The sequence below is a fragment of the Panthera leo genome, chromosome B4 (genome assembly GCF_018350215.1).
Source record: "Panthera leo isolate Ple1 chromosome B4, P.leo_Ple1_pat1.1, whole genome shotgun sequence".
NCBI classification, from domain to species: Eukaryota; Metazoa; Chordata; class Mammalia; order Carnivora; family Felidae; genus Panthera; species Panthera leo.
The window spans coordinates 88700630-88725780 of record NC_056685.1 but is presented as its reverse complement, the minus strand read 5'-3'; the positions used below and the strand labels follow the sequence as shown (position 1 = coordinate 88725780).

The 25151-nt window shown below is 36.4% G+C and overlaps 1 pseudogene; it reads left to right on the top strand.

Annotated features, from left to right (window-relative positions):
• Positions 1-13263: 13263 nt before the first annotated feature.
• Positions 13264-13952, top strand: LOC122225426 (annotated as a pseudogene).
• The last annotated feature ends 11199 nt before the right edge of the window (positions 13953-25151 follow it).

Genomic DNA, 25151 nt, shown 5'->3' with positions numbered 1-25151 from the left:
CTAAATCATCTGACATAGCACTTTGTTATTTACGATGGCTCCATAATATTCTGTGATGTGTCGCTCAGCAATTCATATATTGATGGGCATTCATTTTGTTTCTGTGCTTAAGTTCTGATAAATTTTGCAATAATCATGTCTATAGGCATGTTCTCACCAACTGGTTTTTATGTCTATGAGATAGAGATTTATGTGTTAAAGGGTATATGTACTTTTAATTTTAATAGATCTCTACACTGCTCCCCTTAAAGGCTGAAATATTTCAAATGTCTAGCAATACATGAGAGCACACCTTTTCTCACATTTCCACCAGTAAAAAGTTCTATAGCTCTACTCATTTTTCCCCCTGGGCTTATGGGTGAAATATGGTATCTCATTGTCACTTTAGTTTTTATCTCCCTGATTACTATCAATTTGAGCCTTTTATTATATATCTGTTGTCCATTTGGATTTGCTGTCAAATTTGTTATACCACTAAATTGTGTATGTGTGTTCCTAGTTTGTGAATAAATTATAAAAGGTATTATATATATATATATATATATATATATATATATATAAAATGGATATTATATATATATAATGGATATTATATATATTATATATATGGATATATATATAATATATATATAATATAATGGATATGTATATATATATATATATATATATATATATATATATATATATATATAATGGATATTAGCATTTATTTAACTGATTTTATTTTGTTCCTTAACTTTGGTTATTGTATTTTTGGTACATAATTTTTTATGCAGTCAAATTTGGCAAATACATAAAATACCAAAAGATAGTAAAAATGATCTATAATCTCAATATGCCTTTTTCTCCCTTTTTGAGGTGTATAGTATAAATAATGGAAGTCTCCCCCTTTGTTCCCCCCAAATCCTATGGCTCCAGAAATACTACAGTCAATATTTTGGTATGTGGCCTTCCGGTTTTTAATTCATGCATAAAGAAATATATCTAAGTCCTTATTGTAAAGAAGAGATGGTATTATGAAATGTCGGCTTTTTTTGGTCCCTTCAATTCCTTATTTTACTCAACTACTCCCTCATCCTTGCTAAGTTCTTAGCAAGTTCCACACAAGTTCTTAGTAGGAATAACGAGTTTGGAAAAATTCTTGTCCGTTTATATTTTTTGTTCCTTTGATATAGGATGAGAAATAATGACTTTTCCTGGTCTGAGATTTAAACAGAAAGAATCAGAGAGGAACCAACGCTTGACTGTGGGTCTTTGAGAAGTTGACCTTGAATTCTGGCCCTTCCCCTTTAGGTCAGACAGCCTTTGTGAGGGGATAAAGAGCTCAGGCATGTTTGGTGATCTGAGGACAAGTACTTCAGCATCACCAGCAGTAATTAGGGAGGCAGACGCTTCCCTGGATTGAGTGGAGTCATTCGTAGTGCTACTGCTTAGCATGAGGAAGCTTGTTTGTGGACACCTGAGTTGGTGGCTTATGCCCTGTGTCAGTCTCTCAGCAGTAGAGACCTTGGCTGCAGATATTTCTGAAGGAAGTCAGGTCAGAGAAAAAAAGAGAATGGCAGATGACCAATGACAGTCAGCAGGTTGTGTCCCTTCTACAGGAGACATCCCTGGGAGCCATTTAAAAGATCAATGGTCCCACAATAGCAAATGGGCACACAAACTAGTAATACGATCCCCATTTAAAACATCCAGGCTAGGGGAGCCTGGCTGGCTCAGCTAGTGGAACATGCCAACTCTTGGTCTTGGGGTTGTTGAGTTGGAGCCCCATGTTGGGTATAAAGATTACTTAAACAAACAAACAAATGTAGAAAGAATCTCCAGGTTAGTGTGGCATGAAGAAAGAGAAAATAGAGAGAGAACATTTATTAGCACTCAAAGAAATAAAAATTTAAACAATGAAATATAACACTCTTCATGTTTCAAATTGGCAGACACAAAGCAAAAGCCATATTCAGTTCTGTCTAGTGTGGGCCATTCTTCTATACTGCCGCTATTACATACATTGGCACACATTTTCTGGATGGCAATTTGAGAGTATATAAAAAGATTCTCATGTAATCATTCTATCACTTGAAATCTAAGAAATTAATCAATGAAGCAATAAATATTTATCTCCACAGATACGTGTCTCAACATAGTTTATCAAAGCAAAAGTTAGAAATAAACGAAATGGACCATCACCATACATTTTCTCCATTTTTTCTCATCATTTCTACATTTTCTCTAATAAGCGTACATTACTTTTGTAAAGGGAAAAATAATAATTAGAAAATAAAAAATCATTAGGCAGTTTGGGTGTTCATATCAAAGTACAACAAAATATGGATCACTTCCGAATCATATGGCCATGAGCTGAATGACTAATGTATGTTCACTGCCAAGACAAGACAAAAATGTTGTTCTTCAGGGCATTTATTTAGACAGACATGTCATACGATAAGTTTATTTTCGGTAATCACAACAAAATTAGAGAAATTTTCCACCCATCCAATTTTCCATTCACAAAACTGTCCCATTTTAACTGTGTAGAACATTAAGATGCAACCAATGCAATGTTGTTTCTTAAGTAAACTCAGAAAATGTGTTTGGATCTCCATGAACTTTCTACATGTAAGGGAAATAAAAAATGTTAAATTCTTACATAAAAAGACGAAGGGGAATGAGAGAAAGGGAACCTAACCTGATATTTAAAAGATAAAGACGTGGGGTGCCCAAGTGGCTCAGTCAGTTAAGCACCCGACTTCCGCTCAGGTCATGATCTCCTGGCTCGTGAGTTTGATAATCACTTTTATTGTGTTAGGCTACAGGGATTTGGGGGTTATTTATCAAAACAGATAGTATTACTTAGTCTAACTAAAATGGTTGCTATATATGAGTTGGCATTTCCTTCAGAAAAAATGGAGACAAATAATGTTTATCACATTAGGGCTTTTGTGGGAATTAAAATAATGTGAACACAATGCCTTGCATATGGTAGTTATTCAGTAGCTATTATCACTGTCATTCAGTAGATATTATCACTGTCATCTTTATCATTTTATTATAATTCTTTCCTCTTCCCTGGAAAAATGCATTCTGTCTCTATTGTTCATAGTGACACTTTTGGCAGAATCGGAAAACCTCTTTTTTGTTCATTAGAGCTGTTACAGTATTCATAAGGTTTTTAAAGGATTTGAAGGGTTCTCTATTGACAAAGCCTATGGAGATTTTTGTGATGGCTACAGTGATTTGATTCTTCAAATAACTCCATATCCTGCAAGTAATTATTTCTTTCTTAATAGAATCTCTAAGTGAGTTTTGGTATGGTTTTACGGGTCACAAAATGATACATTAATTCTCCTTGGAAACTTAATTCAGTGACTTCATTTGCAGTGGTATTAAAGCCCTAGGGCAGCTACAGAGAAAGACCACTTTTTATAACATTTACTAACAATTATTTGGGGTACACTGGGCTTATGTCTTTTTTCCTTATTCTGCCTAGAGATTCAACTTTTTACCCTGTTCTGTTAGATGAACACTGCTCACTGGGGTTATTGAATTCTATGATTATTTTATTTTGTCCGAATTTATCCATCATACTTTTTTTTTTTTTTCCCCTCTTCTGGAAACTGATCAACAGCTAAGAACGTGAGCAGAGTCCAAATAGGGGAAGCAAAATTCAACCTGCTGAATCTCGTTAGCAGATTGCTCGTGCCTTCTGCATCTTGGAAACACATCATTCCAAAGCCTGTGGGGAAGCTGTTCATTGTTCCAAGGCACCCTGTGTGGAAGGTAGGCCTGTGGATATGGCAGTCTTGGGGTACTTACCCAGGAATTATTTCTTCGTTTCTTTATTAAGCTTTATTTATTTATTTTTAAAGAGAAAGAGAGAGAGAGAGAGAGAGAGAGAGAGAGAGAGAGAGAGAGGCAGGCAGAGAGAATCCCAAGCAGGCTCTGCACTAACAGTGCAGATACGGGGCTCGAACTCACAAATCACGAGATCATGACCTGAACCAAAATCATGAGTCTTAACGCTCAACTGACTGAGCCACCCATGCACCCCTGCCCAGGAATTATTTCTGATTATAGATATTAGTTGCTTTTATTTTTGTGACTAAAAAAAATCTTATATATAGGATTATAGATTTTAATTCTTATTAAAATCTTTGACTCCAAGTCAAGTCATTTAAGTCTTGAATTCAGGAAGAATGACATTAGATAATGTGTTTAATTTTTTGTTGTTATTGTTCTTTTTAGATCATCAGCTACTAGATTTTAATTAAGCTGCTTTTTATTTTATTATTTTTTAAATGTTTATTCATTTTTGAGAAAGAGAGAAAGAGACAGAGCATGAGCAGGGGAGGGGCAGAGAGAGAGGGAGACACAAAATCGGAAACAGGCTCCAGGCTCTGAGCTGTCAGCACAGAGTCTGACGGGGGACATGAACTAAGGAAATGAGAGATTATGACCTGAGTCGAAGTCAGATGCTTAACTACCTGAGCCACCTGGTTGCCCCTAAGCTACCTTTTATTTTAAGGATTAGTCTAAGACATCTTGCTTTCAGTATTGTTTCCAATATTAAAATCCTGTGATAATTTCCATCTTACTGATTTTTATGGGTCATGTAATCATAAGATCAATAATAATGATGACAATAATAACTAAAGTTTTTGGACTACTTTCTATGTGTCAAGTACCACACAGTGGGTTTTGACTGTAGTATCTTGTTTAACGTAAAATAGCCTACACAAATTGCATCCATTCCATCCAAAGAAGTTAACTGTAACGCAACATTCACTGAGCCTCCCCTAATAGGCCTGTGCTGGTCACCAAAAGGGGAGTGGAAGGTTACAACATGCTTGCATCCAAATTGGTTCCAAAGCTAATGACCTTATGACATTTTCTGATTTTATCCTTTCTTTGCTTCTATTTTAGATGAAAAAACAAGTTTAGGGCAGTCAAGTGACTGTCTTAAGTTCACACAACATTTAGGGACTGGAGGTAGGAGACAAGTTCATTTTAGCACATACACTTTCAGACTTTTGGACTTCTACATATTGTAAAAAACAGCATCATGATGTGCATTTGACTTTGTAATATGAGTCAACCGTGTGTCTCGCATATCTTTTCATGTCAATAAATACTTTTCACACACAAAAAACCCTCTCATGTAATTCATACACACAAAAAACTGTCAATTTGAACACTTGTTTTTTTTTACATGTTTATCCACAAACCTTTTATGTTTTCACTTAAATCTTTTAAAAGTTCTTTGTTTGGGGGATGCTTTTCCAAACAGGCCAATATTCTTGAGACCCTGAGATCTGTGAACAAAGTGCCTAGTTGAATAAACTTGTAATATGTCAGGGTGAATCACAGAGCTCAAGGACTTTTGTGGGGGAATATGATTTACTCTGCAAAAATGAGAGATTATCTAACAATGTGCAAGAATTGTTTATACACATGTAAGTGTCCATTTCTATACATCACCTCATGCTCCAAAAGGAGTGTTTCCTCCTAAGACAAACAATTCTCTGCCCTCTGGCTTTAGCAATCAGTCAGGGAAGAGTTACTCCCTTTTGGTCTATTTCCAGTTAATGGAGTTAAGGTTTGGGCTCTGGGCTATGGAGGAGTTTCTTTTAGTAAAATAGACTTCCCCTGGGAAGGAGTCTTTAGTGTACTTTTGAGAACAACTCCGTTGTCGAAGAGCACTTCCTTTAAAAGACACTCTGGGTGTTTTAAACACATCATTTATAGAATGTGTCTTCCTGAGGATTCAGGATATTTAGCAATTTTGCATTGATGAATCTGATGGGAGAGTCCCTGGTACCTCCGAGATGGATGGCTTGTGTATACTTGCCAAAGAGTGATATTATATGACCTCAGAGGCAGAGAAGAGAAGGGACCTAACAGTGGTTCCTAACCGGGGTGGCACTTTACATGATGGAAGCATCTGGCTAGGTGTTGGGAGAAATCTCATGCTATTTCAATAACTTGGGGTCTCCAAGTATTTATTGCCTAAGACCTATTCTGCATTATATCCGGCAGATCTATGTTAGCTAGAATCATTCCACTCAAAATGCCAGCAGCATTTCGTTGAAAAATCTTGAAAGATCCTAGGTTCTATGAAGACAAGTGAAAATTAAAAATAAGAAGCTTATGGGGCGCTTGGGTGGCTCAGTCGGTTAAGCGTCCGACTTCGGCTCAGGTCATGATCTCACGGTCCGTGAGTTCGAGCCCCGCGTCGGGCTCTGTGCTGACGGCTCAGAGCCTGGAGCCTGTTTCAGATTCTGTGTCTCCCTCTCTCTCTGACCCTCCCCCGTTCATGCTCTGTCTCTCTCTGTCTCAAAAATAAATAAACATTAAAAAAAAATTAAAAAAAAATAAGAAGCTTAGTTCTCCTTGTTGAAAACAAAGGAAGAGATTTCCCTCGGTTCCTTTTCCTTAGAGTATTTACTTTAGAAAATTGTAACATTAAGTACCTTCTCCTCTCTTTGAGATGTATATAAATCCTTTGGAAGACGAGGTAGGACTTTTGTCAGCCTTGTGAACCAAGAAGATCTTTTTCAAGGATCTAGGAAAAGGAGCCATAACTTTGAAATGTCACGTCAAGAGAGACATCACTCCTCTCTTATAGTTTCTGTGGAGATAGGTGCTTAACTTTGGGTGTCCAGCTCAAAGTTGCAACATTTATGACCTCCTGTCATAAATATATGACAAGTATTTTCTCCTTTGGAGAAAGCCAATTAGCTAACACAGACGGTCACCTCAATTACCAAGCAAGTTTAGGATGAACTATGTATGAAAAACTGTGCTGTCAAGTTCTCTCACTTGAGGGCTTGTTATTATTTTGGAAACATGTACATGATGAGTTCTATCTGCTTAGCTCTGTGAAAGAGCGAGATTTCTTCCCGTTTGCAATCTCTTAATTGAATGCTTGTGATGTGTATCACATTCTGGTTTAATGCCATAAAAATGCTTTCTTTCTCTATGATCTTTGCAGAGAGGATAGAAGACAGAAGAATTGGTTTTTTAATTATATTTTCCCAATAGCTTCTATGGCAATGGGAAAACTAGAGTGCACTTATCATTCTTGTTATGTGTCTAGGGAAGTAACATATGAGGGTTGCTGAGGTTTATTTGGTCACTCAGTTTTCCACTGATCAAGGTGTTTTTACAATACTACTATTTTCCAGGTTAAAAAAAATTTTTAATGTTTATTCATTTTTGAGAGAGAGAGAGAGAGAGAGAGAGCGCAAGCAGGGGAGGGGCAGAGAGAGAGGGAGACACAGAATCTGAAGCAGGCTTCAGGCTCTGAGCTGTCAGCACAGAGCCTGAAATGGGGTTCAAACTCACAGACATAGAGGTCATGAGCTGAGATGAAGTTGAGTGCTTAAGTGACTGAGCCACCCAGGTGCCCCAGCGATAACTTTTACTAAAAGAAAAATTTTATAAGGTGGAATAGGTGGGCTCATCATGAAGAAAGAATGAATTCAATTAAAATATTTATTTTTAGTAAACAGCCTATAATTCTGGAAAAAAATTTAAAAGCATAATAGAAGAATATACAGTGAAAAGTAAGTTTCAATTCCATACTTGGCCTCCAGGGTCTTAATTTCCCTCCCCACAATCAACCACTATCATCACTTTTTGTGATGCCAGTTACTTATCATACACCAATTTTCTCTTTCTTATCAATGGAACCTAAATTTTTTTGGAGGTCTCCATAAACATTATATTTTTCTAGACTTCCTTTCAAATAGAAGTGGCTATGTGACGAAATTCTGAGCAATGACATTAAGTAGAAGCTATTGAATTGGATTTATGAGGAAGTTATTTCAAACAGCTTTTGCCCTTCTTCCCTTTCTCCTTCATTTCTAGTTGGCCTGGAACATGGATGTGATGACTAGATGTCTAGCAGCCATCTTGGGCAAAAAAGCAACTACAAGGATGGAAACCATTCACTGATGATGGTGGACCAGAAAGATGAAAGTATGTGAGGTGTCCTACATACTTACTTCCTGATATCTTTGATGTGAAAGAAATGTAAACCTCCTTCTTGTTTAGAAATTTCTCTTTGCCACCAAACCTAATCCTAATTGATTTAGGATTTGTTCATGCATTTCCCTTTGAACAAATTAAATATGAGGACACCCAGATGTAGATATCAAGTGTATAGTCAACACATGCTTTGTAGGTTCTTCAAGTGCCAAGACACAGTGGGTGCTCAAAAAATATTTATTTAATGAGCTGAAGAGAGAGGTCTGGAGGTAAGAAGTTTTTGAACGATTGGCCAGTGTGTGGTGGTTGAAGAATAACTCTCCCTAATGGGGATTATGTAGAGTAAAAAGACAATCAAGGATGTTATAAGGACTAAGATACAGACATTTAGTAAGATGTATTGAGTTTTCTCATTCTTTAACATAAACCTGTATTTCCATTTATTCAAGCCTTCTTTTTTTTTTATTTAAAAAATTTTTTTTAATGTTTATTTATTTTTGAGACAGAGAGAGACAGAGCATGAACAGGGGAGGGGCAGAGAGAGAGAGGGAGACACAGAATCAGAAGCAGTCTCCAGGCTCTGAGCCATCAGCCCAGAGCCCGACGTGGGGCTCAAACTCATGGACCGTGAGATCATGACCTGAGCTGAAGTCGGACGCTTAACTGACTGAGCCACCCAGGCGCCCCATTCAAGCCTTCTTTAATGTCTCTGGTAAGCTTATAATTTTATCTGTACTGGTCTTAGAAATTTATTGTTGGGTTTATGCCTAAGTATGTTGTACTTATTACTATTATGAGTTAAATTCTTGAAAAAAACCTTTTTTTTCTTTCAAAAATGTTTTTTTAATGTTTATATGTCTTTAAGAGAGAGAGAGACAAGAGACAAAGCAGGGGAAGGGCAGAGAGAGAGGGAAACACAGAATTTGAAGCAGGGTCCAGGCTCTGAGCTGTTGGCACAGAGCCTGACGCAGGGCTCAAACTCATGAAGCATGAGATCATGACCTGAGCTGAAGTTGGATGCTTAACGACTGAGCCACCCAGGTGCCACTTTTCTTTCTTTAATGTTTATTTTTCAGAGAGAGAGAGAGAGAGAGAGAGAGAGGGAGAGAGAGAGACACCAAGCAGGGGAGGGGCAGAGATAGGACAGATGATCTGAAGTGGGCTATGTGCTGACAGCAGAGAGCCCATGTGGGGCTCAGACTTACAAAGCGTGAGACCATGTCCTGAGCCAAATTGGCCGCTTACCCACTGAGCCACCTAAGCGCCTCAAAAAAATTAAGTTTTTCAACGAGACACTGATAGTGTTTTGAAAACTATGGAAGCTTCTGTGTTGATCTTGTGTCTAACCACCTCTGCCAGACTGAAATTTCTCAGTTGATTTTCTAAATTGATAATATCACTTCAAATAATAATAGTTTCATCTCTTTCATTTTCATTTCTTCTCTCTTATTTCATGGGCCAGCATCTCTAATACAATGATGTATTGTAGTGCAAAGAGCAGCCAAACTTGTCTTATTTACTTGAACATTTATAATTGAAATGCTTCTAACATCCCATTATTAAGCATGATTTTCATTAAGGCATTTTGAAAAAAAAACAGGCTTTATCAAGTTAGAAAATTGCCCCCCACCCCCCCACTTTTTTTTGGCCAATGAGCAATACTTCCAGTCCACATCCTGGATCAGTTTCCTATTTCCATCACTTCCAGTCATATAGCACCTTTGATATGGCTCATATCTCCCAGAGATGTACCTAATTTTGTGCACCTCGTATGCAAGCCCTCTCTTCAATGCTTCAGGTATTTCGTTAATTCCTCACATACATTTTCTGTTCTGCTGAGAGTTTTTTTCATTTTAGAGCATGGCTATATATTTATTATCATATTACGGTATCTTTTATAATATTTCTGGGAACATGATGCAGGAAGGGAACACTGAAGTGTGCATTAATTTGGAAATGTTGACAACTGACAGTCTGCATGAGCATAGTAAATGTTTATAAGAATTTAATAGAGTTCAGAGGATTTAAGACTTTATAAACTCGATCAACTTTAAAACTTTATCAACTTTAAAAACTTGAACATTAATCGTTAAATACTTGCCTTCTATATGAACTTTGTGTAATATATCAACTGTTTTAAAAACAATGTATTTTTAAATAGTACTTCAATAGTTATTGACATAAAAATTCAATATGTGTTTTGTAATTTTTTTCTTATATCAAAACTTTGGAGTTTTAAAAAGTATATAGATTTCTTAATTATGTTAGTCCTTTCAAATGAATGGTGTCAAATGGCTGATTTCTCATTTTTTCCATACCATGGTTAATATAAACTGAATAATAGTAATTGTTGGAAGTTGTTGAGATTTCATTTGTGGTCTAGTATTTTATCAATTGTTGTAAATGTTCCTTTCATTGGTGTTTAAGAAAGGATGACTGTTAAATCAAGTTTATTGGTTGTTAACAATTTTCTCTATAGCAACTCTGTTTTTGTCTGCTTGATATTTTGAGAAGTTAAGCTCTGTTCTACTAATAGTAAACTTCTCAAATTCTCCTATAAGTTCTATCAATTTGCTATGCTTAGATTGAAGTTGTGTTATTAGGTGTACAAATATTCATGATATATATTAATCTCAGGTTTGAAAATTTTATTACCGTAAATTTCCAGTACTTTTTCTTTGATTCTGTGTTTTTTGATTTTAAAATTCTTTGCCATTCTTCTTTACATTAACATTTTTATGTCCTTTCTTTTCCTGTCCTTTTATTTTTTAACTTTTCTATACCAATTTGGTTTCTTATTTATAAAGAGAACTTGCCTTGATTTTTAAAAATGTTACCTAATAGTCAGTGTTATAATAAGAAAGTTTATCTATTTATATTTATTTTCATTACTGCTATGTTTCTAGCCATTTAAATGATTTTATTTTATGTTTTACACTGTATACTTTTCCTATTTTTCTATCCTGACTTTAAATGGAATAATTAAGTTTTCCTTGTTCTCCTTTTTCCTCTGCTGGATATATATTATACTAAACATACATTTTGTTCTCAAAATATTTAGAATAAAACCCTTATCACAAAGTAAAAGTTTAACATGTTTTACTGCCTTTTGTATTTCACTTCCACTTCCTTTCTGTCTTCAAACTTACATTTTGATACAACTTGGAATTTTAGATACAGATTTTTAAAAAAAGATCAATGAATTTTGATACTTAATGTTTTACTCATTTTTTCCTCTTCATTATTTGTTGTATTCTCTTCTTCTTAGAGTGATTTTTCTTCTTGTCATAAAACATTTTCTAGTAACTTTCCTAAAGATAAATGATGAGTATTAAATAGTACTTCAATGCTTGAAAATGTGTTTTATTTTGAATAAAATATAGATCTCTGAGTTTATAGGTATGGTAGACTGTAAAAATGGCCATGATTCTTTTTTATTTATTTATTTATTTTTATTTTTTATTTTTGAGACAGAGAGCATGAACAGGGGAGGGGCAGAGAGAGAGGGAGACACAGAATCTGAAATGGGCTCCAGGCTCTGAGCTGTCAGCACAGAACCCGACGCAGGGCTTAAACTCAAGGACTGTGAGATCATGACCTGAGCCGAAGTCGGACACTCAACTGACTGAGCCACCCAGGCGCCCCAGAATGGCCATGATTCTTTACTCATCCCTGTATCTATGGCTTGATTCTGGGCTTGGGTCACATGACTTGCTTCGGCAAATAGGATGTTAGTGAATACAACACAAGCAGAATATTGAAAGACCCTTGTTTTATTGCTCTTGTATTCAGCCATTGTCTGGAACCAACCTAGCCCAGTTATCCCATATGAAGCCACCCTAGATTAGCCATACATAAGGATGAGCCTGCCTGAGACAAGAAAAATCACTGAACAGAGTTGAGCCTCACTGGCTAATTTGCAGGCTGATGAGCTAAATAAATCAGTATAGTTTCAAGACTCTGTTTTGGAGTGCCATTTTTGTGTCAGTAGATGACTGACAAAACAGGTGTCTTTGCCACTTGGAAGATATTGTTCCATCCTAAATATGGTAGAACTGTTGATAAGTATAATAGAAATGTGATTGCTTTTCTTTTAAACTATCTGTAGATAAAAACTTTCTGGACTTTTCCTTTGCCAAGATGTTCAGAAGTATATAATATATCTATATCTATATCTATATCTGTATCCATGAACATATATACATACACACACTCACACTATATCTATATCTATAAAACTAATATTTTCACTGGATGCATTTATAAGCATGTTAATGCAAAGAAAAATATATGCACGAATACTGGGATACAGATCGAGGAAAAGGGAAGATTGTTTTCAACTCAGCGCTTCAGACTTGTACTGAAAGAGCAGTCAAGATGGAACTGGAAGAGTTGAGTTAGGGCAATGGCAGAATACTGAAGTCTACTGCTGTAATACAAATTCCTAGACTTGAGTGAAGATCTAAGGTTCACGGTATCATATGCTTCTTGGCTTTTTGGTAATCCTGTAGGATTACCATGTTGGGGCTGATAAACCCTAGAGCCCCAAAACCCATTTTTTTTTAAGACTCTACCCAGAGTCTCCAAATCTGTAACAATAGGAAGGGGTTGCTAATGTTAAGAGAAATTCTCCCCTGTGCCTTTCTCACAAGTGATCTTCAAGAACAAATGTAGGGATGATCGATCATTCCAGAGAGCAAAACTAAGGACGTTTTTCCTTTGGCGGACCTTGTTTGTAGCTTCCTTTTCTCTGCTAAGAGAGTTACTAGATCTGTACCCACTTTCTATCCTCAAAACCTTTTTGACATTCTAAGTAATTCAAAGAACCTGTTACCAGAATTGCTAGAATATGTGTTCCATCAAAAGGACAAATTAATCTTAGAGTATTTAAAAATTAAACAACAAACAAAGCAAAAACAGTTATCTCAGTTTCTGCCTTTTGTTAAAAAGTTGAATTCATGGTATTTTTCTTGCTCTTTCTTTTCTTTTATTATTTTTTTACCTCTATATCTGTATCTCTATACATCTGTTCTACTGAAGTTCTAGGAGTAACAAAATAGTTGTAGTACACTACTTATCCCAACAACATTTATAGCTAGTGACCATGTTAGCCCTGACTATGACCCCATTGGTGTGATGGGGGAAGGGGAATAAAGTGAGATAGACCATATCAAAGAATCCAAAAATCATGATAAAACTGATAAATTTCAGGTGGCAATATATACACATATTTAGGAATGTAGAAGGAAAAAAAAAAAAGAAACGGTTCAAGAGTTGAAAATGGCAGTAAGCAGAACTGTTTTTTCCGGATGTATCTTTTGGTAGTATTTGATTTTTGAAAACCATGTACACCTATGAAACATTTGTAACTAGTTTTGAAAATAAAACATATATCTTTGATATTATTCTATTGTCTATATAATGGAAAACTATTTTCAAAGATATAACAGAGAGGAATATAAAGGAACTATAGGAAGTAGTCTCTGAGTCCTTTCAAGAAGACGGTGCCAAAAGCAAAGAAGGAAGCCCCTGCCCCTCCCAAAGCCACAGCCAAAGCAGAGGCTTTGAAGGCCAAGAAAGCAATGCTGAAATGTGTCCCACAGTCACAGAAAAAAGATCTGTGTGTCACCTACCTTCCCATGGCCCACAACACCGTATCTCCAAAGGCAGCCCAAATATCCGTGAAAGAGTGCCCCCAGGGGAAACAAGCTTGACACCATGCTGTCATCAAGATTCCCCTGACTCCAGAGTCAGCTGTAAAGAAACTAGATGGCAACAACACACTTGAGTTCACTGTGGATGTCAAGGCCAACAAGCACCAGATCAAACAGGCTGTGAAGAAACTTTATGACATGGATGTGGCCAAGGGCAACACCCTGATTAGGCCCCGTGGGGAGAAGGAGGTGTATGTTCTACTGACTCCTGATTGTGATGCTTGGGATGTTGCTAACAAAATTGGGATCATCTAAACGAAGTCCAGTTGGCTACATATCAATATACATTTTTCCACCATAAAAAAAAGAATAAGTCTCTGAAACAGATTTTTAAAAAGTAGATGTATCAAAGGGCAACCTACTAACTTCGCTTTACAAAGGGACATGAGGATAAAGGAAAGAAGCAAATGATCATAAATCTCCAAACAGATGGAAGAAATAAGATTAGAATGAAGATAGATTTTTGCTTTTCAGTTTAACAGAAATCCAGTTCTTTTTATATTTTATTTATTTATTTATTTATTTACTCATTTATTTATTTATTTTTGAGAGAGGAGAGAGAGAGAAGGTACGAGCAGGGGAGAGGGGCGAAGGGAGAGAGACAGAGAGAGAGAGAGAGAGAGAGAGAGAGAGAGAATCTTGAGCAGACTCCACACTCAGCGCTGAGCTTGATATGGCGCTTGATCCCACAACCTTAGGATAATGACCTCAGCTGAAATCAACAGTCAGATGCTCAAAAGACTGAGCCACTCATGTACCCTAATAGAAACCCAGTTTTAAGCATACTATTACTGACATGGAATTAATACTCCAAAGATCTGTGTTTCAGCAAAATCATTTGTAGAGAAGCTGCAATTTTATATTCTTCAAGTTAGTAGATTACATTTTGATTTTGAGGAAATGGAATTCAAGAGGTTACAAAAAGGATACAGAGCAAAGTTATAAGAAGTCCATTAAGATATTGCTGATAAAACTAATGAGATATAAAATCCAATACAGATTTATTGTTTGGGAAAGGACTCATTGCCAAAGATCTCTAAAATGAAAAGGTCAGCAAATAGAAGAATATATAATATTCTATAAATAGGTGCAATGAACCTAAAGACTGAAAAGGAAAAAAAAATCGTGCCATAAATAGTTTAGAAGCTCGCTTGTACCTCAGAATGAAAGGTCCATTGATAAGTGGGGGGTACCCAAAGAAGGAACTTTTTAATGAAAAATTTTGGTAAATATTGATATATTTGGGTTCAAATTCAGATATTTTTTTGTCCTTTCTTTTGTGTACCATCCCATTCTACTTTCTTTCTTGTCTCCTTTCCTGCCTTCATCTAGATTTATTACTCTTTGTCAATCCATCGTTTCCCCTCTATTAATTTGTATTTTAATTAAAGATACATTTTAAAATACATCTTAATGGTGATACTAACATTTGAGAACAAAATTGATAATGTCAATTTGAAGTGCAAGTTATTCAGCAATTCACTTATGTGCTGTCCAAATACACTCTATGAATTGCAGAATATATTCAAAGTCAATTAATCCTACACTGACTCTGGGTTATAACATACGCAAGGAAAGAAGAGAAAAACAAACCACAACACTAAAATGAAACCTTTAGACTTAAGCACTCAGTCTTTTCAAGCAACTAAAAACCAAGAATACTGTATCTATACTATTTCTAACTTATGTTCATATTACCACTCTGAAATCTTCCAGATATTACTATTAGACCCAGACTATTATTTGTTACAGCAGGCATTCTGTAGGAACTTTATGAATTAATCTCTGAATAATTTGAAACAATCAAGCTATATTATCTGTTACAATGATAACGTGGGTGTGGAACAGCTCAATTTCTTAAGAGTGTTTACACAGGCGCAAGTAACCCCAATTTCATTAGGGAAGTCTATAAATAAAAATTTAATACCTTGAGAGCATTCTTAAAATCTCATCTGCTCCTGTCCTAAGCCTCTAGACAGATGCCATTACTCCTATTTTGTTTCTAAAGGAACTGAGGCCGAGAGTAGTAAAATTGCTTGTTTCCACTCTTACAGCTATTATTAGAGGGAGAAGGGAGAAAAGAGAGCCTTACAGTCTTCCAGTAAAATATACTGATCCTCATTCTGGGTTACATCGGGTTAGAAGTTTTTTTCATTGGAATGGATGCTGTGGGGCTGCTCCCCTTTTATTACTGACAGAGGTTTCTCTAAATGGAGGGTGACATGCCTCCCCTGTGGGACGGACCACTGTCCAACCCATGCATCGTCCCTTCAACTACCCTCTCAGAAAAGGAGCCCCCACATCCTCCTGCTGATGCCTTGCTGTTCAATAGGACATTGAACTTGTTCACAAACTGGTTCATGGTGTTGCACGTTTTGGTGCCAAGGTAGGCCTTGAGTCCCATGTCATTGAAAAGCAAATAATCCTATGTAAGCATTTGGGTATCTGTTTCTTCATCTCTTCAAAGTCGGAATACTATAGTTATTTCTGTCCCGTTCCCAAAAATCAAAGGGAAAAGAGAAATTTACACTCTTTAGTGGAAATGGTTTCTTTCAAAGTGAGCATTTCATAATTTTCAATCTCCTCCTGACATTTACTCATCTGGTAGCTAGAGGAAAAGAATGAGGCAAGAATGGGTTCAATTTTTAGATGTCTTGGCACAATTCCTGTAATTCTTCTCTCAATTTCTCTTTTTTAAAAATTTATTTATTTATTTTGAGGGAGAGTGAATGAGCAGGGGAGAGGCAGAGAGAGAGAGGGAGAGAGACCGAATCTCAAGCAGGCTCTGCACTCAAACTCACAAACTGTGACATCATGGCCTGAATGGAAATCCAGAATCAGACATTTAACCAACTGAGCCACCCAGGTGCCCCTTCTCTCAATGTTTTTTTGAGTGGGACTTCCGTAGTTATTTCTGACCATGTGCAGTATAATACTTCAACCTATTCTAATATACATGTGTTTTTAATAAATAGTTGATTTTTATTTTTATTTTTTATTATTAAGAAAATATTTTAATCTTTATTTATTTTTCAGAGAGAGAGAGAGAGGGAGAATGAGCAGGGGAGGGGCAGAGAGAGAGGGAGCCACAGAATCCGAAGCAGGCTCCAAGCTGGTGGCACAGAGCCAGATGCAGGGCTCGAACCCACAAACCATAAGATCATGACCTGAGCCTAAGTTGGATGCTTAACCAACTGAGCCACCCAGGCACCCCATAAATAGCTGATTTAATAGACACTATTTACAAAATGCTCTGGAGGGCAAGTTAATCGTCTCCTTATCTCATCATACATATTTGCAACTCCACTGGTAAAGACCTAACTTTAATATATCACTTAATTTTGGTTTTCTTGTTCTCTAACTTATAAAAATTCAGTTCAATGAGAAAAAGACAATGCAGGTCAATATTTGGGGGAGGAGTAATACCCAGTTTCCCTAAGTTTATTTACAAAAGAAGAAATGTACATGGATTTCAGTTCCATTCTGCATTATAGTACCCTTGGGAAATTTACTTGAAAGGTCCTGCTCCATTAGGCGCTGTGTTTTTATATGTGCCAATAGTTTTCATATTTGTTTTAGTCTGGAATGGACAGAGCCCAAATAGAGTTATTAATATCTTTGTGAAATGTTTTTTCATAAATGTTAAAGAGTAACAAATTGGTGAGTGGATGATTACATATTGCCATGGTAAATCAGCACTTAGCTCTCAACATCACCATCCCAACACTGCTGGCACCTACAAGCATTCCCACAAAGTCTATTTCAAGTATTCTTCACATTTTGGCTTTGGTTAGGTTGCAAGAGTATCGCTTATGGATGTCAGAAGTATTTTAAGATTAGTTCTTTCCTGGCATGGCCTGCTACAGTATTTCTCAAACTAGAATCCCAGACCACTGTGATCTGCAGATATATTCTCTATAAGAGTTTTAAAAAATTTATATTTTCTTTTGATGAAAATCTTAAAAAAAACATATTCGGAGTTGTTTGCATGCCTACCTTATAACCAAATGTGGCAATTTCAGTTTTCATGTTTGGTTTTGTGTTGATCATGGGATCATCTTAAGTGATGTTGTTCATTTTATTTTTTTGAACATCTTATTTTTATGTAATCTCTACACCTAATGTAGGCCTCGAACTCACAACTTCAAGATCAAAGTTGCATGCTCTTCTGACTCAGCCAGCTAGGTTCCCCAAGTGATTTTAAATTTTAGTAGGGGAATAGACTCTGATCACTAGAGTCACTGAATGCATTCTCAAGATCAAGGAATTCACAAGTTTGGGATGTACTCTCTTTAGATGAGGACAAAGGTATTGCTTTCTGTATGGACCAGTACTTATTTGAAGAGAGGTCTGTGAATTGATAAATATATATACAAACATATATATATATATATATATATATATATATACATATATATATATATATATATATGTATATATATATATATATATATATATATAAAAGACTTTTTATTTATTTTATTTGTTTTAGTAGGCTCCACGCCCAACATAGGGCTCGAACTCAAGACCCAGAGACCAAGAAATGCATGCTCTACCAAATAGTGAGCCAAGTGCCCCAATAAATATTTGATCATACTTTTTTGGGGGTGTCATGTTTTCTAAAAATTTTCTCAAAGAAATAGTTTTGTTGGGCCATGTAAAACTACCTTGATTAAAAGAGAGGATATCCACAAGCAAAGAATGAAATCAGACCCTTATCATGCATCATATATAAAAATCAACTCAAAATGGATTTAAGAGTTAAATATAAGACTTCAAACTGTAAAACTCCTGGAAGAAAACACAGGGGAAAAGCTTCATACGCTGGTCTTGGCAATGATTACATAGATATGATACCAAAAGCACAGGCAACAAAAGCATAAATCAACAAGTGGGACTCCATCAAACTAAAAAGTTTCTGGACAGCAAAGAAATAATCAACGGAGTAAAAAGGCCAACATATGGAATGGGAGAAAAAAATATATAAACCATGTATATGATAAGGGGTTAATCTCCAAAATATATAAGATATCCCTACACTTCAATAAAAAAACCCTAATAACCTGATTAAAAATAGGCTAAGAACTTGGGTATTTCTTCAAAGAAGATTATATAAATGCTCAATAGGTATATGAAAAAATGCTTACTATCACTAATCATCAGGGAAATCGAAATCAAAAGCACAATATTATCACCTCACATCTGTTAGGATGGCTATTAAAAAACAAAAAAGACAACAAGTGTTGGTAAAGCCATGGGGAAAGGGAATCCTTGCACACTGCTGGGGGAAATGTAAATGGTGCAGGCAATATGGAACACTAAAATTAAAAAATAGAACGATCATACAATCTAGTAACCTTATTTCTGGGTATTTATTTAAAGAATTGAAATCAGGGTCTTGAAGAGATATTAATACTCTCTTGTTCAGCAGAGCAAAAATGTTCACGATAGCAAAAATGTGGAAACAACCTAAATGCTCACTGACAGATGAATGGGTAAAGAAAATGGGGTACATACACACAATGGAATACTATATAGCCTTAAAAAAAGAAGGAAATTTTGTACTATGTGACAATCTGTATGAACCTTGAGGACATTATGGTAAGTAAAACAAGCTAGTCATAGACAAATACTACATGACTTGACTTATATGGGGTATCTAAAGTAGTCAAATTTTTGGAATCAAAGCACGTAATGGTGGTTCTAGGGACTGGGGAAGTGGGGAAATGGAAAGTTGCTCATCAGTGGGCGTAAAGTTTCAGTTAAGCAGGATAAATAAGCTCTAGATATCTGCTATACAACACTGTACTTGTAGCCAACAATAACACACTGTGCACTTAAGCATTTACGAAGAGAGCAGATATCACATTAGGTATTCTTTCCACAATAGAATAAAATAAAATTAAAAACAATTAAAAAAATCCAAACCATTAAAATTACGAGTCTCCATTCTCAGCTTACACTATTCCTCTCAACTATGTTATATCTTCTTCCTTCGAAAGCCTACCCATGGTTAAAGACTACCTCTTGCTCTTAATGTTCTAAATGACTCGAGTAAAAGTGATCTCTCCATCACTTTGTTCTATAATTATTTTCTTTCTTTCTTTCTTTTTTAATGTTTAGTTATTTATTTTGAGAGAGAGCACACACAAGCAGGGGAGGGGTGGAGGAAGAGAGAGAGAGAGAGAGAATCTTTTTTTTTTTTAATGTTTATTTTTAAGAGAGACAGAGCATGAGAGGTGGGGAGGGGTAGAGAGGGAGAGGGAGACATAGAATCCAAAGCAGGCTCCAGGCTCTGAGCTGACAGCACAGGGCCTGATGCGGGGCTCAAACTCACTGACTGCAAGATCATGACCTGAGCTGAAGTCAGTGCTTAACCGACTGAGCCACCCAGGTGACCCAGAAAGAGAAAGAATCTTTAGCAGGCTTCTTGCTCAGCACAGAGCCCCACATGGGTCTCGAGCCCATGAACCATGAGATCATGACCTGAGCTGAAATCTAGTCAGACACTTAACTGACTGACCCACCCAGGTGCCTCTGTAATCATTTTCATAATATCCTGAATTACACCTCTTTTGAAATTGAAGTGTAGTCTACTAACTTGTCACCACTGTTATGGTAATGATTCAAGTTCTACCTTGTGGTATAGATTTACAGATATCACAGCTGGAAAGGATTTGTTAAATTATTTGCTGAGGATACCTTAATAATGCTTGTTTAGTCCACTGTTAAATTATTGCAACTCCCATTCAAGCCCCAAGAGAGTGACAGACTTACCCAAAGCCAGAAGCCAACCAGCAGGACTGCACGCTCAGCTTTCTGGTCAAGCAGAACTCTTTCAAGGATATCAAGTTCCTGGAAATGAGGAGGAATGAAGAGTCAAAACGTCTTTACTACAATAGTTAACATTTATTGCCACTCTCTGATGTTGAGACAACGAGCGTAGTGTTTCTGGGGTATAATCAAATCTTAACATTCACAACAACCTGAGAGGTAGTTACTCTTATTACCTGAATTCATCCGGAATGATTCTAACTCCCAGATTTCCTACAGTTACCAGTCGGTGATGGACAGTTTTGCTTATAACTGTGAATGTGTAGTGGGGAAAAGTTCAGATCAGGCTTGCTTGTGAATTGCTATTTTTTTTTTCAGGGCTTTGATGCCTCTTATTTTTCCAAACCTTAATTTAATATTCCTGTGAAGCTTCATTATAGCCATTTAGAGTAGGTAGTTCTTTTTCTTATTGCATTTATACTGATAAGGTACAAAGAGATAATGTCTTCAAAGCAACATCACATTGGAAAACATGATTTTCAAAACTTTCATATTATTTGGCTAATATTATCTTGCTGCCAGGTTAATAGAGATTATACATTAACATACATTCCTTATTTGAATCACACTCCGTATTTATTGTTTTCTTAGGACAAAACAGTGGTGTTTTTGCTTTAATTAATACGAAGCATCATCTCCCAAGATAGACTCTTCTGTCAACATAATGAATATGCTTTTAAAAATTATTTAAAAAATTTTGACAACTTTATTGAGGTATAACTGATACACATAAAGCAACACATATTTTATATTATGATATGATGAGTTTGGATGTATGCAAACATCTGTGATACTGAGCTCAACTATCAGCTCAGACATACAAACACCTACTCAAGTTTCTTTGTGGCCTTTTGTTTTTGTTCTTATAATTAATATGCTTTTAAATTTTCCTCAGAGATAAGTAATGACAAATAAAGGAAAATAAATACTTTCTCATTGTTAAGAGCCCTTATAATCTAATCTACATACTTGCCAGATAATTTACCTTTTATTTGGGTTTCTATTTTATTTGCACAAAGCTATGCTATTATACATATCAATTTAAACAATTTTTAAAATGAATCAGGTGTTTAAAGACACTCATTTAACTTAGACATATAAAGGTTTCTCTACTGAGTATTCACTGCAGAAGAAAAATTCTACTGCCTTTTATTCTTCAAACAATTAAAAAAACAATTTGTTTACTAAAAATAAATTATTACTTTTTTTTTTGCCAAGGATACCTTAACCATGCTTATAATTTTATGTCATTAAATTCCTAATCCTTTGTTATTACTTAGCCGATTTCTTAATATTCTTTTCCTTTTTTAAAAATTAATGTTTTCTATCAATAAATGGTGCAACTAAATAACATGGATGGAGCTAGAGAGTATAATGCTAAATGAAATAAGTCAGAGAAAGAGAAATACCATATGATTTCACTCCTATGTGGAATTTAAGAAACAAAATAAATGAGCAAAAGGGGGGAAAAAAGGAGAGGCAAACCAAGAAACAGATTCTTAACTATAGAGGACAAACTGATGGTTACTAGAGGGGCGGGGTGTGGGGAAGGGGTAAAATAGGATGGGGGATTAAGAATACATTTATCATGATGAGCATGAGTAAGGTACAGAATTGTTGAATCGGCATATTGTATACCTGCAACTAATATAACATATATGTTAACAATATTGGAATAAAATAAAAAACTTAATAGAAAATAAGTAGCACAACTATTATATTTAAAAATTTTTATGTTTCACCAAATTTTAATTCAACAAATATTTCTTGAATATCTACTGTATGCAAGGTACTAAGGTAAATACTGGGAACTTATTATCATTAGTGCAAAAAAAAACCTATATTTGACATCTGGGAGTTTTTGGTGACTGTATAATTCTCTGGTCTTACATTTTGGTGGGTTGGGGTCTCTCTCTTCATATTTAAAATGAAAGTGACTTAAAGATTTGCTTCTACCTTTACTCTTGTCTCTCTTTTCCTTGAATGGATGGAACATTAGTAGGTACAGTAGGTTGAATAATGGCCTCCAGAGATAACAGGTCCTACTCTTGGGATGTGTAAAAGTGACTTTATTTTGAAGAAAGTTCTTTGCAGATGTGATTAAATTAGTGATTTTGAGATGGGGAGATTATCCTGGATCATCCAGGTGGGCACTAAGTGGAACCATATGTATCTCTAATAAAAGAGAGGTAAAGGGAGATTTGCGCACACATGCGCGCAAACACACACACACACACACACACACACACATACACACACACACACACTCACACTCATGCTGACGAGAAGATGATATGAAGACAGAGACAGAGATTGGAGTGATGAGGCCACAAATCAAAGAATTCCAGCAACCACCAGAATCTGGAAGTTAGTAGCAGGGAAGGTAAGGAATACATTATTTCCCGGAGTGCCCAGAGGGAGTGCCACCCTAGCGACACCTTGATTTAACCAGTAATCCTGAGTTTTCGACTTTGATCTCCAGAACGGAAGAGAATAAATTTCTGTTGTTTTAGGTCATGTAGTTTGTAGTAATTTGTTACAGCAGCTACAGGTAACTAACACAATAAATAAATCACTTAATGGTAATGGGCAGGCTGTGGGGTAGCAGAGAAACGGCTCCTAGCTGTGGAGTGCAACCCACCTGATTCTGTCTCCTGGCTCTGCCGTTTTCTAGAGAAGTTTATTTAAACTCAATGTGTTCCAACGTCTTTATTGGGAAAAATGGGCCCAGTAAACCCTCACCATGTGGTTATAGTAAGGGATTGACTCAACAGTCCTTAGAATAGCATCTAGAATGGAATGTGTTCAATTTTATCATTACATTCCTTTTATCATTGTCATCATTTATATTTGCAACATGCCAGCACTGAAAATCTGACTCATGCATAGAAACTGACAGAGTAGAACCACAGAGAGCCGTGTGCAAATAATATATCAAATAGAATACCAGAGCATTCTTCTCTCTGCTGAAGTACCCTTTTCCCCCCTCGTTTTTTTTTATTCATTCTCTCTCTCCCCCTGTTAATGTAGATGGATTTAATTAGTATTAATTAAGATGAGTCATACTTTCGGGGTGCCTGGGTGGCTCAGTCGGTTGAGCATCCAACTTCGACTCAGGTCATGATCTCCCAGTCTGTGATTTCAAGCCCCACATCAGGCTCTGTGCTGACAGCTCGGAGCCTGGAGCTTGCTTTGAATTCTGTGTCTCCCTCTCCCTCTGTTCCTCCCTGGCTTGTACTCTCTCTCTCTCTCTCTCTCTCAAATAAATAAAGATAAAAAAAAAAAAAAAAGATGAGTCATACTTTTGTAAATGTTAAGTCACTGGCCCAGAGCAATGAATTTGGAATAAACAAATTTAAAGTATCCCACTTCAAAAATTGGAAGTGGCTTGGGGTGCCTGGGTGGTTCAATCATTTAGTGTTAGACTCTTGATTTCAGGTCCTGTCATGATCTCCCGGTTTGAGATTGAGCCCTGTCATGCTGACAGTGCGGAGCCTGTTTGGAATTCTCTCTCTCCCTCTCTCTCTGCCTCTTCCCCACTCATATGTGCACACACTCTCTCTCAAGAAGCGGCTCAAAAGAAACCAGGTAACAGATGGCAACAGCAAAGTATGCAAAAGAAGATAATCCATACTTGTAAGAGCATACATGTGAATCTCATGGAGAAGAAAAACGTTTTTCAATGGCTTCATCATTTTCCAGGACTAGTTCACTGCTCATATTTATATCCTGGTCAGTTCACCTAGGTCGAGATTATCTTGTTACTGTATCTTTGAATACTGTCATGTACTGATTAAGGGCACAGATTTGGGCTTAGAGAAGCCTCATTTCAATCCAAATTCAATACAAGCTACACCACTCAAGCAACCTTGTGATAAAAGCTGTGGTTTGAGATTTTTCAAGCTCACAATTTAGTCTGCCTCAGTTTTGCGGAGGCTGACGTAAAACGTGAGACTCTTGGATCAGAGAAAAAGAACTTTGTTATTCGTGACACAGCAGACAGCCTGAGCTTCCCGTTAATATAGGTTCTCCCCCCGCCCCCCAGCTCCCACGTGCCCAGGGCAATGAAGAACAACCACAGCTGGTTTGTGTCACAGCTGAGGAATCCTTAGCTTAAAAATCTTTGATGAGGGGGTTGCCAGAAAACCTGTCCAACTTTTGCCTCACAGAAAGATATTTTGTATTATGCTGGACAGCAAGCCAAACTACCCTCTGTCCCAAAGGGAGATCCCTGTCTAACTTTCAGGGCTTTTTGCTACACAAACTTCCTCAGAGTCTGGAGCGAATGTTGTCAATGCCTCTGTTTGGAATACACGAAGAATTGTGAGGAACACATGAAGAATGGTTTCCCAACACCTTTGGAAACAGCTCAACCTCTCAAAATGAGGATATAACCCTGCAATTATCATAGAATTTACAGAACACTGAGGCTCTAAATAGGGAGTGCTCTGAGGCCTTCAGACTTAGATGGAAATTTATTGCCCTGGTTCTCTGATTTGTAAAAACGAAGATAATAATCATCTACAGTTTTATTTAATCAGCTGATGTTAAATAAGTAAATCAGCTAATGTAGCAAACTGCCCTACACTTATTATGCACCCCAAAATATTAGTGTGCCTC